The sequence below is a fragment of the Strix uralensis genome, chromosome 1, assembly GCF_047716275.1.
Source record: "Strix uralensis isolate ZFMK-TIS-50842 chromosome 1, bStrUra1, whole genome shotgun sequence".
Classification (NCBI taxonomy): Eukaryota; Metazoa; Chordata; class Aves; order Strigiformes; family Strigidae; genus Strix; species Strix uralensis.
Window position 1 is genome coordinate 95,860,709 of NC_133972.1, and position 17,203 is coordinate 95,877,911.

General features: G+C 38.2%; 1 protein-coding gene across 4 annotated transcripts in view; it reads left to right on the forward strand.

Moving 5' to 3' along the window:
* SEMA5A (semaphorin 5A) overlaps positions 1-17,203 on the forward strand; it is a 354,251-nt gene that overhangs the window by 70,799 nt on the left and 266,249 nt on the right. The window lies entirely within an intron of this gene.

The window sequence follows — 17,203 nt, forward strand, 5'->3', positions numbered from 1 at the left end:
TTTTATGATGGATATTTTATTATGGAATATTTTATTTTGAAAAGGTAATTATCATATGAAGTGGTCCCTGATTGTCATGTTTGTGACCTCAAGTAGGACTACAGGGAGATCTTTAGTGACGAAGAGCTGTAATGAGAACTGTTCTGTTAACCACTGAGGAAACCTGTAACAAGGTAAAATGTTTCCACCTTAAAACAAAGTAGATGTTGAATGGGAGTACCCAGGAACACTGAAACAAGTCTGTCTTGTGTTGTAAACAACTGCTTGTGCTAGGTTTTTTTTTTTTTTTTTTTTTGTTGTTTTTTAAGGCATCAGCAAATTAGTGTAGGGAGGGATAGGATAACAGTGAAGGGATTTGCAGATGCTGACATGCAGCTTCTCTTGAGACGGATTGAGTGGGAGGAAGGCCTGATGATGAATTAGCAGCAGTGGCTGGTTGCAAAGACAGGTTGGAGGTAAAATTGGCAGTTGGTTTGGGAAGAAGAGAAACTAGTCCATGTAGGGGTCTTGAAAGATATTTTATTTTTTTAAGCACAGCTGAAGCCTTCAGAAAGGGGGTGGAAATGTTTTTTTAGTGAAAAAGCCATGCTAGGAAAGTGCTTGTTTACAGCCATGTATCTGAATGGGTAAGAACAGGCCAGAACTATGTTTCACAGTTAGGGAAGGATGTTGCAGTAATTGCACATCCTTTGCGTTTCACCTCTCAAGCAGATTTTGCATAGATGCATATGAAGGATCAGGCTTTAGAAAATGTGTGTCGGAAGATTATTTGTACATTAGATAAAAGGTCTTGAGTGTCAGCTGCTTTTCTTATTTCACCATGAATTGCCTGCATGTAGGCAATTCTCATCACCCCAATGTCTGTCTATGGCTTTAATCTGCAAGAGCCTCCAGCACATTAAAACATTGACTGACTTTGACAACTGCCCTGTTTGTGGAAAGCATATGTTGTACATTATTCTCACCTGTTGTGGAAAGGTAGCGGAGATGGCCAGGGAAAAGGTTCTTTGGAAAAATGGCTGCTGAGGTAAGTTGTTCGCAACTGCATTGTGAAAGAGGAACATACATATACCTTAAAAAAAACCCAAACTGTCAAAACTACAAAAAGTTTTTAAAATATAAAGAATTCTAGTGCTTCTAGACAATTATGCTTCCATGCATTACAGATCTCTAGAAAATGGTTTCATTTCTCAGGGAATTTTCCCAAGAGGTAAAATGCTAATCATTTTACAAAGCACCTTTGGATAAACTTTTCAGTGTTTTCAGTGTGGATTCAACTATGGGCTTTTGTAATTTAGTAGTATTTGCATTTATGCACCTTTTTCACATTGCTTTTAAAAACCTCTCCTATGGCTGTATGCAAAAAAAAAAAAAATAAATGTGAAAGCAAGAAATTATGTTGGTATAATCTGCATGAAGAAAAAAGTAAACCTCTTTAAACTGGTGTTTTCTCTAGAATAAAAATTTATTGTGGTATAAGCTTGTGTGCCTTTGTTATTACAGCTGGTCAGTTTAAACTTGTTTCTGGCCTTGGGTTCCTTTCTTCCCTGTAACCTTTTTGTGCTTCAGAGCTCAGTCAGCCCATGGGAAGTCTGGCACAAAGCATGAGGACACTGGCAGTGTTTGGACATGTGTTCTGAGTATTTCTAGGTGTCCCAGCTATCCCCAGTTGTTCTTGATATACTTAGGAGAAGATGAGCTGCAGTACTTTTTGCTAAATGTTTTGCTTTTGGTTTTTGTTTGTTTGTTTGTTTTACTTTTCAAGAGGAAGAAAGTTTTGTTTTGCTTCAGGTACCCTTCTGTTGATCCTCTTTCATCTGGTGAAGTGCTGGACTACTGATGACTGTGACCAGTCCTTAGAGAAAGTTTTAAACTACCAAGCAGTTGCTATTTTCAGCCATTTTGCTGGAGAGCTTAGCTTTTTCAAAATCCAATTTGAAAGGCTTGTGTTCATGTCAGGAAAAGAACAGCTTCTTCTACAGCTTCTAAATAATATACTGAGAGCTGCAACTGACTTAAAATGAAGGTTCATAAAGAACAACAATGTTTATTGTCAGTAGTGGCTGAGTGTAAGTGATGCATTTCAGGCACATCAGAGGTGAAGAAGCTGTCCCTTCATCACTTACCTAGCAGCTGAGAGAGGTGCAACTAGTCCTCAGGCCTTCTGTAAAAGTACAAAAGAGTCATTGCTGGTAATTTTCACTGTGCTCAGGAAGGCATTTTTGCACTGCATTTACAGTCTGAGGACTACTAGCTGGGGAAATAATGTAGATCAAACACAGAGCACGCAGTGGTCCTTGTCATTAGGCCATCGGTTTTTTCATGGTTTTGGTGGAACAGCTGCTTTCTCTAATCAGATCTCAGTAAATTGTAATTTGTGACTGGCACACTCAGAATGGGTTAGTTTAAACATCATGATGATGTGGTTAATCCCATGAGCTGATTCCTAATACTTTATCATTCCTGCAGGCTTAATTTTGGGTTTTTTGAAGGATTTTTTTGCGCTTGGTACAGAGATTGTGGCCCTTTCTGTGTCTTTTTGCAATATTTGCTTCTTGCAATTAACAGAAAGTGTTATCTGTTCTGGTTAACACCTTGCACACTGCCCCTGGTTTTGGTTATTGTTTCTGTTGTCCCTCCATTCTTCAGTTTCCAGATTGTTCTGAGTTATGGCTGCTGCTTTCATATTTTTCCACATTTCTCTGAAGATACGCTGTTTATCCATGTCAGTGTTATTAATAGCATATGTAGTATTCATTTCTGCACAAGGAAGGGGTTTAGGTTTGCCCAGTCCAGGAATAGAAGCTTTAGTGAAGGTAACTGTCCTGTGGGGTGACTTTATGCCTTGATTTCAAATGTTTCTGAATTCTGAACTTTGGTATCCCAATTGCATCCTAGGCCAGGATGAAGCAGAGTCTCTCGAGACACCTTTTCTGGTAGAAGCCAAAATGACAATGCAGCGTGTGGATGTCTGAATTTTAGAAAACTGAGGTTCACTAAAATCTTGTCTTGGGAATCTTGCCGTTGTTATAAAGTGTGCTACAACCTTTTATTCTTAAAAGAAACACGTTTGTTGGTGTGAGTTCTGAACTAGTTACATGTGATGCTCATAACTAGCGAGGAGAGAGTTACTGTAATTTTCTAGTGACTGATTTTTCCCACTTTTTTATGATAAAATATTTTAAGACTTTTATGTAATGGTTTGCATGATTATGTTATGTGATTCTATCTTTGCTCTCTCTATATATACATGTGTGTATATATGTATGTATGAGTACTTGAATTTTAAGGGTGATGGGAGATGATGTTAAAAAATTTTACCTGTATATTTCTTTCTCTGTTTCAGCATAATTTACCTATCCAAGAACACATCATAAAATAAAAATAAATGGTTGTCTCTTGTGTTTAGGATTGGTGGTGGTGGTTTTACTTCTTCTTTCTTTTGCTTACGTACTCCTTAGTATTAAAATCGATGTTCTAGAAAATGGGAAAACAGTGCAACAAAAAGGAATGCTGGCATCCATAGAAATAACTATAAATATTGTCTTCTTTTGTAGCTGGAAGTGACTGAATTTTTTTTAGTGAGAGTTTAGCAAAACTAAATGCTGTCTGGTCTTAAGGGATGATTTTCTTTGAGTTGTAGCTCTCTGTTATATTTTAAACATATTCATCCTTTTGGTTCAACTTAATAATCCATGACATAGAAGTGGTTCTTTGAGCTGTTTTGCAGGACTAAGTTATGGGGGTTTTTAAATGAAAAATCAGGAGGGAACTACAAGCTTGCCATCTGCAGGATGAGGTACTAGCATTTTAAATTAGTTTTTGGTTTGAACATCTGTTGCAGAAAACTCTTTGCCTTACAAAGTGTGGCAGATGATATATTTAAAAAGAATTTCAGAAGAGTTGCCATGATATTTGAAGTTTAATTTGACCAACTTGCTATTCAGAAAAATGTTTGAGAGCTCCAGAGGACAACTTAACTTTGTTTGTGTTGCTCTTTGAAATGAGAGCTTAAGGTGATGATCCAAGATAAGTAATGAAGAATTACATTGTAAAATTAGATCATTAAAAGAGTGCAATAAAACACTGAAAAACCTTTTAATAGTGGGCCATGAATTGAGTTTTTACTAGCATAATTCTCTTTGGGAGGTCATTTATTGGGAGTGATGGTACGTTAGACTTCAGAGATGCTGATTTGCTACTTTTATCGTATGTCTGAAGTTCAAGAAGTCAAATGTATACAATGCATTTCAAAAAAAAAAAAATTCCTGCAGTGTGTCTTTAAGTATAAGTATTAGATCTTCTGTGGAAGGGGAAGAACATCCAGTATTTCAATAAATACATAGGATTTTGCATCTTGGTTTGTTTTCCTGCAGATCAAGTGTAATTATTGCCTTGTAAACAAAAGTTTACTGACATCTTCATATATGTCTGTCTTGACTAAGTCTGGAACCCCATTTTGATGAGTAGGGAAGGAACTGAAATGATGTAACTTGTCTGAACAGAGCAAGTTGTCAAAATCCATCCAGAACTGTTCTTACGCAACAGATAGTTCTCTCCCGTTCTTTGTCTCATGTCCCATTTGTTTCAGAGGGTCCTATTGCATTTTGTTATATATAAATAGAGGCATTTTGTGAAACAGATGGTTTAAAAATAGGACTGTCTGAGAAGAAAGACAGAGCAGATGAATGCCTTTCTGCTGTAGGATGAAATTATTTGAAATGTTAGATTCATTAAAAATCCACTTCCCTCACTACCTCTCCCAGTATTTTAAGGACGAGCTTCGTCTGCTACACAGTACTAAGTGTCTTGCTTTCTGATGGTCTGTCAGTATTTCTTATGAGATGGAGAACTGGCTTCCTCATTAGTCCTTTGGGAGTAATTATAGGTATTGAAAGGCTGAAGCTGAAGTTGAATGAATTCCAGTCTTGTTTGTTTGGTGTTTTGTGGAGACCAGTGGGAACGCTTATAGTGACCTGAATGGAATTTTTACCACGGTTGCTATTCTTCAACTCTCCTTGTTCCTTTGCCATCGAGGGCACAGCTCTGGCATCCTTAACCATTTTTTTTCTTTAAGGAGGTGGAGCACACATCAGAAGTAGTGTGTCTGTAGAAATAAATTGAAAGGAAACAAAAACGACTCCCCTTGGTTATGCGGGTGCAAATGAACGTGATGTTCCTTCGGAGGCACTTTCTGTAGAGTACGTTCTAAAAAAGGGGTGGGAGAGTTATGTTATTGTTCTGACTTTTTCCATCTTTTGCTTTCTTTGAGTCATTGACACATAGAGAGGCAAGTAAAAGAGCGTTAATAAAGCTCTAACATAATCCAATGGAAAACAGGCTAATGCAGAATGGGAGAAGATGCCTGAAGAAATAGACTGTGTCTCTCTGCAGTATGTAGCATACACAGTTAGCACTATCAGGTGGGCAAGTAACTTGGGTTTTTATACAATTTCCCCACAAGATTTCACTATGTACTTTGGGGAGTCAGAACAGAAGTGCTGTTGAGGAGCACTGATTGCTTTTATTGACTTTGCATCCCATTGTACGTATGAGATGCCTGGACAATGAGCTTGTTAATTTTGCCACACTGCTGTCAGAAGACCTTGACATGTCTAAAGGTGTCACTCAATAGGCTATACAGAAAATATTGTGATAACTGTAACTTTCTTCTTTAGGTTTCACTTACTAACTTCACCTTTTATTGAGAAAGCTGATTTTAATTTACAAACTGCAAGCAAAGCTCTGAACCTGAGAAAACAACAGATGTCTTAAATCCCAGTGATATATCCTCTGTTAGAAATTGCAATAAATTCTACCATATTAAAAAAAAAAAAAGCATAGTGCACATGGCCTGCTCCTCAAATTTTTAAGTAACCAGTTGTCTGTAATGACTCTTCTGATTTAGATGTTTCAAGAGATGCAGAAATGAGGCATCAATTGGGACATTGTCAGGAAACAGCAAATAGTACTTCTCTTGTTGAAGTTTTAGGCATGGAAGAATGTGTAAACAAGAACAAGATACTTGGTGGTGAGTTTATTAACCTCCCACTTGATGACTTGCCTTATCCCTTCCATTTCAATATTAGTTTTTATTTCCTTCAGTTATTGAATCAGGATTTTCTCCTCTTCTCTGCCTTAATGCCTGACTCTCAAATGGGATCTGCCTTTGCATTTACAGGCTATGCAGTCCATGTTATGTACAGAAATGAGGTGTTTTCTTGACTAACCAATATAAAAGCAGATGATCCTTATACTCTGTAAAAAAGGAAGGCAGCCTGTATACCTAAAACCAGTGTATCAAGAAGTGTTTATCGCTGTCTTTCATTGTGTGTTTGGTCTCTGCCTCCAGAACTTCCCAAATCTGTGTCCCAAACCGTGCTGACTGCCTGATTGTCTCTTTGTTCTACCTACTTCGAGACTTTATACACAAAGTACAAGGCCTTCTGGGGTCTTCTGGGGAAGAGCATGTTTCAACCAGGGAATAGAGAAACCTTTCTTGTTTTTTCCCAGTAATTCCCACTAGTAGTATACAAAACAGTATGAAAGATCTCTTACTGGAAGTTAGTAGGGAAAATTTTCTTCCAAATATTGCTGAATCTGAACCATGTTCTTAAGAGGATTTTTCAGGGAATGAGGAGGGACTGTGACATAGGTTAAAGTTGTATAAAAAAGAACATTTTTACGTATTCGGAGCCTGATTTCGAGTAACAGGGGAGGCTGTATTTGGTGTCTCAAAGACCAGGTTCTTTCCAGGTGCCACACAGTTAAGACTGACTTGAACCTTGACTATTATATCACTAGAGGAACCATCTGAAGATAACTCTTTGCACATAAATGTGTGGACACAAACAAAATGAAAATGCATCTTTTGATTTTTGTCATCTTTTGACTTTATTTTGACTGGCAATAGAGGCTAACAGTAGCAGATAAACTGATTTTGGTTTCTCTTCCACCACTGAGAGAGGATTGGGGGGATAAGAAAAACTAACACAAATATTGTTTTGTTTTTTTAATAGATTGATTTTGGAGAAGAAAAGATTTTTCTATTAACAACATGGTATATAGCATCATTTTAAGTTGATTAAGTCAGAGCAGAGCAAAGAGGCTTCTACAGTATCTGGTGAAAACATTGCTGAGTGCCCTGCTAGGACACTAAGGCTTCCAGTAAGTCAAGGTTGCATATTTACAAGAACATTTTCCCTTTTGGTTAAGTCCTTCTTCCCATTGGTTAAAGGAAGGAGAAGTTTGAGTTAGAATTCCGTTTAATCAGTGTTTACTATTGCTCAGAAATTCTCGAGGGAGAGAGCCAGGGGACTGGCTTGATGTGCCAAGTGATGTGCACTTCTGGACCATCACTGACTGCATGGTTTCATGATGGCAGAACAAAGAGCACAGGTCCTAACCACGAGGGGTCGGAGGTGCCATGCACAAAACGGGACAGAAACAGTCCTGTGTTGTGGCAAGAGGAATTAGACATTCTGTTAACCTGCTACCAGGCAATTCAAATGGGTCTTTGTAGCTAATCAGATTTCTGGATGAGAGAATAAGAATGCTTCCTTAGGAGAAGGTTGTAAGGGACCTATGAAATGTATCCCTGCAACTTGTCTAAATTATAAAAAAGCCAAAACATTTAGATACCAGACAAACCCTCCAAAAGTAAATGGTGTGTAATATACTCCTCATTGCTGTGAAAGCAGTGGCTTCACCATGAAATCTTTTTCTTGAGAGAATCAAAGAAAGAAAACAATGAAAAAAATAAACCCGAAATGTTCTTAAAATACAGCAGCAGCTGATCTGGAGCTACAACCAGTATTTATATGCACATTTAGTGCACAACATAAGTAAAGCAGAAATTTGAAGTGGTCTGGGAGTTTAAATGTGGTTTCACATTTCCTGATGTTTTCACATTTTTGTTCAGTTTCATCTCATCTGTGATGATTGTAAAATACTACAATTATGTATTTTTTTTACCCTGTTACCTTAATGTTACTCTGTTTAAATCCCATTTTAACATTTTTTTAATCTGGAATAATTTAGTATATCTTTCTGTGTGGTCTAATTTTCATTTACAATCTCTATGTGTAATACTGCCCCCAGCACAATGTAACATGAGAGCCAAATTAATTTGTTTTGAAAAAAATCAGACCTTGGGGTAGAAAGTTAGAGAGTAAGTTAAGATGTGGGATGGGTAAAAGCACCGACAAATGCAGCATGGGCACCAAGTGTATAGATTTAGTTAGTAGTAGAGTTTGAACCTTATCTTAGACAAAGTGTGATTATCTCACAGATTTATTTGCAGTGCACATTTTTCTTTGCTTTGTTGCACTGTTTCAGGTTTTCTTACCTTTGAAGGAGGATGAGAACTTTGGAACAGCGCAACTTTTCCAGCAGTCTTGTTTGTACTTCTGAAGGGAGTACCGGTCCTGACATCAGGATTTCCATATCAAGTCTGGGTGTGTCCTAGTTCTTTCTTTTCCTTGTCTGTGCTATTTATTTCCTGCACTTGTTCTAGGAAAATTTTAGGGACTTGCTCTGGTGCAGATGTTCTAAATGAAATGCCTTTTTTTCTTCTTATATAATTACAAGTGATCGGAAACAGCGGAATCATACAAGTGCTTTCAGACAGGACATGCATCCTCCCATCCTGTCTTAGTAAGCAAAATCTGTGTCACAATTCAAGTTGTTGAATATTCCTAATGTCATTTCTAATAGGAGTTTCCTGTTTATTGGGCAATTTGCTGCAGTTAGTTCTGTATGTGTTACTGATTCATACTGTTAAATTGTAAATTTTAGGTGTTGCTTGGTGAATTGTCAAAGATAATGAGAACCAATACCAGATACTGAAGTTAACACTGCATTTTAATAAACGCCTCTCAGGATAATGTGCTTAATGTCTGCATACTTTTCTGCCTAAGTTCTCCCTACTGCTTGAGTGCAGAAACTCCAGATCATCCCCAGCACCAGCTACCAGAACCTCTTGCTCTCTTTTATGTTATGTTTTTACATGAAATGGGTATCTAAAGCAGACTTGAAATACAGGAGCAAAATCAGATCCAGGTATTCTTTTTCTGCTGCCTGAGGTGAACATCAGTGTGGTGAATGCAGAATCATGTACTTCATGCTCTACTTAGTGGTTTAACCTTAAAAAAAAAAAAAAAAAGTGAATGTAATATGCCACTTGAAAGTAAGTATAGATTCTGCAAAGATTGGAGATACTGGAGGAGGGCAAGGAGGGCTGTGAAAGGTTAGCTGTGGGCACAGTGCAGAGCAATTCTGGGATCTGCTGTGTGCTTTGTCATTTAAGCCTAGTGCACAGCAGGGGATGGTAGATGTTTGCTTTTAATAACAGCTTATGATGAACTAGGCATTGTAATGAAATTCTTGACAGGGATCCTGTTCGTACATTAAACTCTTCTCCTTCCTTAATTTTGTTAGTACTGAACAGAAGAAGAAAAATAATCTGTTGAGGAGGAGCTTGGAAATTATTATGTGTGTCCTCCCTGGGATGATACCCAGGACTAAAGTGTTTACCTCTGTATCTTTTCTTTGCCTGAAGCATTTGTGATTGCTTCAGCAGTGCAAGCAGCCAGGGAGATGGGAGTGTGCATGCACGTTGGGTGGCAAAGGGAGGGATAGGCTGCTAGAAGAATGCCAAAGCATTGAATGCTTTCACTGCTGATGGGGAAAACATTTGGCCCTGAGTAAGAATATTTCAGACAAGTCTTGGAATATGTCCAGATCACAGTCACGATATTCTTGCTATCTCTACAGCCACCTAGAAACCTCACCCCCCCAGCATTCGACTTTGTGCTGAAGAGAGAGTAGAAGAGCTAAGAATCTTGCTGGGGGAGGGGGGGAGCATCTATCAGTTTGCGATTTATGGTACCAGATGGACTGTGCTGTGTGTTCTGGCTTTGGTGATGGATATGTTAAGTTTTGTCTTTCTCTCATGCATGCTGAGATGGAAGAAGGGAAAGCATCCATCATTGAAGAACAATCTAAGCCAAAAAAAAAAAAAAGAGGCAGAATATGAAAGCATTGTAGATTAAGAAATTTGTTAATTCTCTCTTTTATTCTTATATCATAAATGATTCCAATACATTTGTTGCTCATGTGCTGCATCACCACCCCGCCTCCTGCCCCCCAGTATTGTTTAAGAACTCTCCAATTTGAAAAAGCAGACTACAGATCTATTTTTTTCCTGATACCTCACAATTAAAATTAATAGACTTACCCAGGATTTAATATGGTCTCCTGTCTTTAAAATGTAGTGGATATGATTTCTTTAAATCATTTTGGAGCATTTAGACTAACAAAGTGGATAAGCCAGCTTGTGGAATAAACCGACATGCGTGAAAACTGGCACAGTTGTTAAACACTGTACATTGTAATGGCATTTTGTTGGGGTATTATTACTTCAGCTGCACAATTATGGGAGTCTGCTGCATATTAGCAGACGCTTTCCTCATAACCTCAAGCTATATGCACTGAGTTATTTTCCTCTTCAGGCTATCATCTTGGATTTTCCCAGACTACATATCATTTCTTTTTTTTCTCTGTAGCAGTGCATGCTGTAGGCAATAGTGAGTGTAATACTTTCTGCATTGTTAGGCAACGAGCATTATCAGCAGCTGCAATATTCAGGATTAGTCTTTTAGTTATTATTTGGCATCTGCAGTACCTACATGAATCTGTTCAGTCCCGTTTCTCCAGAAGGCAGCTGGGCGCTCTGACTGAGAGAACATGACCATAAAGCTTTCCTAAAATTGTCACTATACTCAGGAGTTCACTCTTAATTGGAACTGCAGTTTTCACAGTGCAGTTCACTGGGATATATAAAAACTTGCATTTTATTTAAAGAAACTGGGGTATCTTAAAAGACATATTCACGTTTTATAATGGCAAAATGGGAACAAAACAAGGTTCTCAAGGCTGCACCACAAATCAATTGCTGAGCCAGAAATATAATCCAGGTCTCATAACCCCAAGCTTCATCCTTGGTCTGCTAGCAAGCAGATGTCTCTGAATTAAGTATGCTACAGAAAATATACCAGCTGCTATTCTGCAGTACAGAAAATGTCTTTCAGAATAGTAAATAAAACCCAGGGTTTTCCTGAGGGTTGTGGACTTTTTTTTTTTTTCCTCTAAAAGGTGTTTGTCATCTTAGCTTCACTTGAATTTTTTAAAACTAGATTGAAAAGGTTCATTGACTTTTGCAAAAGGTCAGATAAAACATAATATATTGTTTTATGGTTACATACCTAAAGATGCTTTTGCTCAGGAGTTCTCTTCTATGATACCCATAGTTTTGGTTTTACTGTTCTTAGCTTACTTGCCTCCTCTGGAAAATAAAGTAGCCGTATACTGGTTAATGAAAGAAAGGGAGCAACTGGTTTTATGCAGACTAAATGCATAGATTATAGAGTATTCTGTTTTGCTTGGTTTTGCTAAAGTGGTGTAGATTTTGAAGAATTTATATGGTGATCAATGAGATTTAAGATTTACATGCCAACCTCAGTTTTGAGTACATGACTTAAATTTGAGTATCACTTAGGACAGGAAATTACTTGGCAGAATTCTGGAAGACGAGTAACATTTTATTCCATGAGCAGTTGCTCTTATCAGGGTTGGTGGAGTGATGTTGAAACTATTACAGGTGAAAATTATAGAAGAGGTAGAAGCAGTACAGTGTTGCATTTTGTGGAAGTAAGGAGATTTCTTAAGATGACTGTCGCATGGTATCCTTCCTGCAATATCAAAAAAAAGCACCCTCCCCCCCAAAAAAAACCCCAACAACCCAACCCATTTATTGAGTTTCATCTTAAGGACAGCCAAAAATGCTAGAAACATTGATTTTTCATCTAACTCTTGTAGACATGTGCACACACATGCACACAAATAAATCTTGTCTACATGAAGCTACAGTGTTTAATAATTCTCTTCATTGACTTTAATTATGAAGTTGATTTCTCTGGCCATGAAACTCTCAGCCTCTTGTGTTGTCAGTACTAACACAACTTGGCTGAAAGGTGCTAAAAGATGTTATTCTTGTCAGTATGATAGAATTAGAAAAGTCTGTCTGGATTATCAATCCTATGAACTTCAGGTTCAGGAAACCATGTAAGAGACACGTAGACAGCAAATACCAGTGACAACAGAGCACTTGAAATATCCTGTAGACTTCAGTCAAAGACCAGAAAAGTACAAGAATAAATGGTGTCATGCTCAAGAATACATATTGTCAGGAGAAGTTTTGCTGTCAAACTCAAGGAGATCAGAGTTGTATCAGAACTTACTTATTTTAAATAAAAATACTCAGTTGTGTAATTTGCAGAAAGTTGGATAAAGGCCATGTTTTCCCCGCTCTTTGAAGCCTTCATGAAAAACATGAGTTCAGTGGGAGCAAGACCACAGTAATTTCTCTTTTGTTACTGTTTTTCTCCATCTCTACCATTTTAAACTAGATAATACTGTTAATTCTGTCAGCAGTCTTAATAATGTATTATACTTTAAAAATTACTATTTTGGGAATCATGGTGGTTTTTGGCAAGAACTAAGTGATGCTCTTGGACTATAAATCTGTGGTGGTTAGTTAAAAGGTTAAATTTGCACTAACATGTCTTGTCACTTTGACCTAGATGGAGTTAAAGCAAGTAAGTAGGGCAAGTTCAGCGGCTTTAAATGAGCTATTATTAGTCAAATCCCTTCAAAACCAAATAAATGTTATGTCATTCTGTTTTATAATTTTCAGCTAGAGAACTCTGGCTGACTGGTGACTTCACATATTCTGATCTATGCTTTCCTGTCAGCAATACATTTCCCGTCCTGGCACTCCAGTCTCTACATTTGTTCTTATTCTGGCCTGGTGAAGAATAAAGTGATACTGTAGAGTTAAAGCTGTGGGTAATTCATGAATCTAATTTTCTTTGCCAAGACCTTCCTTGTCAGTAACACTGAGGTACCATGGCCGGTAGTGTAGCTATCAATATGCAGAATATGACCAGGACTTATATTCCTATAACAGCACTGGGATGTGTTACAGCAAACGCAATGAGCCTGCTTTATGGGACTCTCTCTTCTTTTCTGCAAAGATGATCTTCATGTGGGCCATGATTGTCTCGTGTTCTGATTAGATTAGATTTACCATGCCTATGAAGTAAGCCTGACAAACTCTGGATGAGTCAGATCTATTGCTCATGTGATTTGTGCGTGGGAGCATGTGTACGTGTGTGCAGATATCTATGGTTCTTCATGACTTGGAGCTTGTCTTCAGCAAGGCAAGAAGAATGCTGGAGCTTAAGGGAGTCCTGGTACTGCTCCTGTTTTGTTCAGATGTGCTTTCAGAGTTGAACCAGAAGACACCTCTGTGAAGACCTGGATGTTTCCCAGCCCTGCACATAAAGGAGTATGGGAGTGGGTGTAGTGCTCTGAGCTTCTGCTCTGCAGCTTGTGTCTGCAGGTATCTGCCTGTTTGGGATGCGTTTGTGTAGGCTGGTTCTGTGGTCTCAAACAGTGGTGGCTGGGACATGCTCAGGGACATTCTTGATTTTTTGTTTGTTCTGCTTTTTTCCCTAAAAATTCCTACATTTATTTTGTTGTAGTTTTACTCCATATTGTGATTTGAAAAGCATATAAACAAAATACAGCTTTATAAAAAGGGTATTCCTATATTTTGCTTAATAATTGCCACCTTTCCACATCTGTTCTTTAGTCCAGCAAATAAGCTGGATTTTATGAGATCTCTTTCCTTATGCGAGGACCTCTTCGGCATGAAGAGAAAGATAAGTGGTAATATTGGATAGCATACATTATAAGGAGAAATATTAGGTTTTGTAGAAGGAGCACAAGGTTGTATATAGCAGATGTTCTAACCATTCATCCTTGATTCATCCCTGAAAGTGGGATATATTTGCATAATTCAGGCGTTTTTTGGGGGAAGGGAAGAGGAGGGAGTATATTTGTATCTTTTTAAAAATTATTATTTTCTTCCCTCCCTTTCAATTTTGGTATACTTTCACTTTTGACATGATTTTCTCTCTTGCTACCAGATAGCAACAAAAGCAAATAATTTGTTTAATAGTATTTTAAGCAGTACATAAAGTTTACTTATATGTGCTCATTTCTGCTGTGCATAGATGGTGAGAGCACTGAAGTGGGGAAAAACCCCATCTCTTTGGTGCTCCTGACACTTCCACTTCAGCCCCACCAACACCAGCAGAAGTCACTTGGAGCAGGTTGCCTAACTCTGGCTGTGATATCTGTGGAGCAAAAGCCAAGGCTGGCTGGTGAAGTGATATGGAGCAGACGTGTTCTTATCCCTCTCAGTGTCCTTCTTTGCCTTGCGCCATGAGCAATGGTTGCTGTTAGGTGTTGTTTGAAAATCCTGGGTGCCCGGGCAAGCTCCCAGGTGACTGGGTAAGGTGAGGTTGATGCTGTGGCACGCTGCCTGAGCAGTGCCGTGCAGCTACAGCAGAAGCGGGAAGTCTCAGCATGCAGACGAGCCATGGTGTCTAGACATGCTATGATTATTTCTTTGCTCAATTCAGTGTGTAGCCAAAAATCTTTCCAAATATACTAGAAACATGTGAGAGCAGTGCCCATATCCCCGTGACAGCAAAGGCTGTTAACTGCACGTGCACTCTCCTCCACGCCCCCACCAGATTTAATCACACTGCTTGGTCGTACCAATGACTTCAGTACCTTATTCTAACAGTAGTGGGAAACAGCACTCCCATATGTTTATCATTAAATCTAGTAAAGATTTCTGGAAAACTTCCACTAGTATACACCTATGTGTGCTTTTATCCATTTGCAGAAGGTTTTTTTCCCCTGTTCTTTTAAATTAATATGCTTCTGGGCAAATGTACCATGGCCGAATTCCCCTCTTGTGTGCCTGTGTGTTTGTCACTAGAGTAGGGGAAAATAGCTATTTGGAAAGTGAGTTTGTCTCTCACTTTGCCTGGCCATTTTCATGAAAGTTTTTATGTTAGATTGAAACTGGTCGTCAGTTTCAAAAGTCATTTAGAAAGGAAAAGGTAGGAGTCAGAGGCAGGGAGCACAGCCACTGTAGCCTTTTTGCTTTAACAGATGATGCTAAACCAAAGCAAAAGTAAACTAAAACATGCTTATATACACCCAAATAAAAAAACCTGATGTGTTTTTTGCATTCAGTCTTCTGATTTGGGTGGCTTAATTTACAATTTCTATAAGATTGGTTTGACGTGAGCTGTGTAGGGTGAGTTAGCCTAACTTTAACTAAATGAATACTCAGGCTAATTTCTGGTGTTATCCTACCTGCAGCGTGTACTGTATTGTGCCTAATGAAAGTGCCACCACAGAGGGTGCCCAATGTGCCCAATGAGACTGATGCCACAGGCATAGGAACAGCAGGGTTGCCATATTAAGGGGTATAAGGGAAGCAATCCCTTATGAATCTGTAGAAATCCAAGCTTTACAAGTTTGTTTCTCTGTGTGTGCATTGTTTCCCTAAATCAGTAAGGTGGGTTCAGACTCTGCTTTCCACTTTTGTCTAGGTAATTCTTATGATTAGCATAAAAATAAACTTGCTGAAGTTTTTATTTTGCTAAGATAAAACCTGAGATGTTTATGTAGAAATATGAATCATTAAATGAGTGGTGAAGGGACAGTGGGTGGTTTGATGTGCATATAGAAAGCATGAGTATTGTCAGGTTTGTTTAGAAAAATTGAGGTATACAGCCTTCTTTTTAATGTTTCAAAGCATAATTCAGCTGCTTTTTCTGGTGTAGTGAGTGCATACATAAATCACTAGCACACTGAATCTTAGAGATGAGTTGCTTGTAGTTGTCTGTAGAACTTACTGCATGGTAACAGTTATAATTAATTACTTGACAGACTGAATGTCTCAGTGTACTTTGTCATCAACGTGCATGGGTGGCGGGTAGTTGTGCTGAGGTGCTCAAGTATTCTCTGGTACATAGTAATATAAAAAGCAGAACTTGGTCCTCTTCCAAGATTTAAATTTGTCCTTGCCTTTCTGAAAAGTGGGAGGCAAAGAAAAGGTGATGCAATGTCTTCTCAACAATATAAGCTTCACCTACCACCTTGGACTATGAAATTCAAAGTGACCTTCCATCCTTTAGCTTCCATAGATCCCTATGCCATGGAGAACACTATCTAAATCTGCTCCTGGCAACTTCTACAGCAGAGTTTGACGTTGCTGAATTTTGCAGAGGGATGTGTATATGTGCACATATGATATAAATTCTTAATTTAGAAGAAAATATGGAAATTGTAAAATTTGAACTACTTGGTGATGGAGCAGGGGGTTCATGAGAAATTTTGACATGGCAAACATAAATCTGGATCTTCGTTGTCTAACCTGAAGAGTTGTTCTTGCTCATATGATGTTTTGTTGCTATAAAAAGTCTTTATGCAGTACTACTTATGCATTCAGCAGATTTCCTGAGACTTTCATAGGTCAGGAAAACACTGGAAAACAATTGCAAGCACTTCCAGCCATCTAGTACAGTCATTTTATATAAGTGAGTAAACAGAGTGGAATGAAGACTCCTTCTTGCCTCATGTCTCTGATTAGGTCCACGGGTGAACTGTTGATTGCTCGTGTATTTGTTCTGTGCCGTAGACATTCTCAATCAAAGAAACGAATGCTTAAATTGGATGGACTATTATTGTTTTTTAGTTCTGAAGTACCTTTTTGTTGAGGTGTTGAGAGAAGGAAACTGCTATGTGATTCCTGTCTTGCTGTTTCAAGTAAAGATAGCACTTGATTGATTGGCAGTACCTTCTTTGTTTCAATAAAGAAAACAGCAAGATAATTTTTTGAATCTTTATATTGTCTTTGTCGTTCCTACGAAATGGGTTAACATCTTGAAGTATTCTTAATGATGCATCTCTTTTTCTTGAAAATGTCTTTTATATTGTTTTGAGACATTAGACAGTAACTGTGTTTTCCTCTTGAACTTTCTGTTTTATGGAAAGATGAAAGAATACTAAAGTTTTGCCCACCTGAATTTTGTCATGGATTTCTCTTGGGGTCAGATTTCAGCCCACCTTTTAGGCATGTTTAATTTTAGTGGTGATTAGGGCACCAAGGGAGATCTTTACAGTGAGGATTTTTCTTGAATTTATATGTCCCATGGATTTTGGCAGTTCTGTGACAAGCACTCCTCTGATTCTCATCCCCAGCTGCCAGTTATTT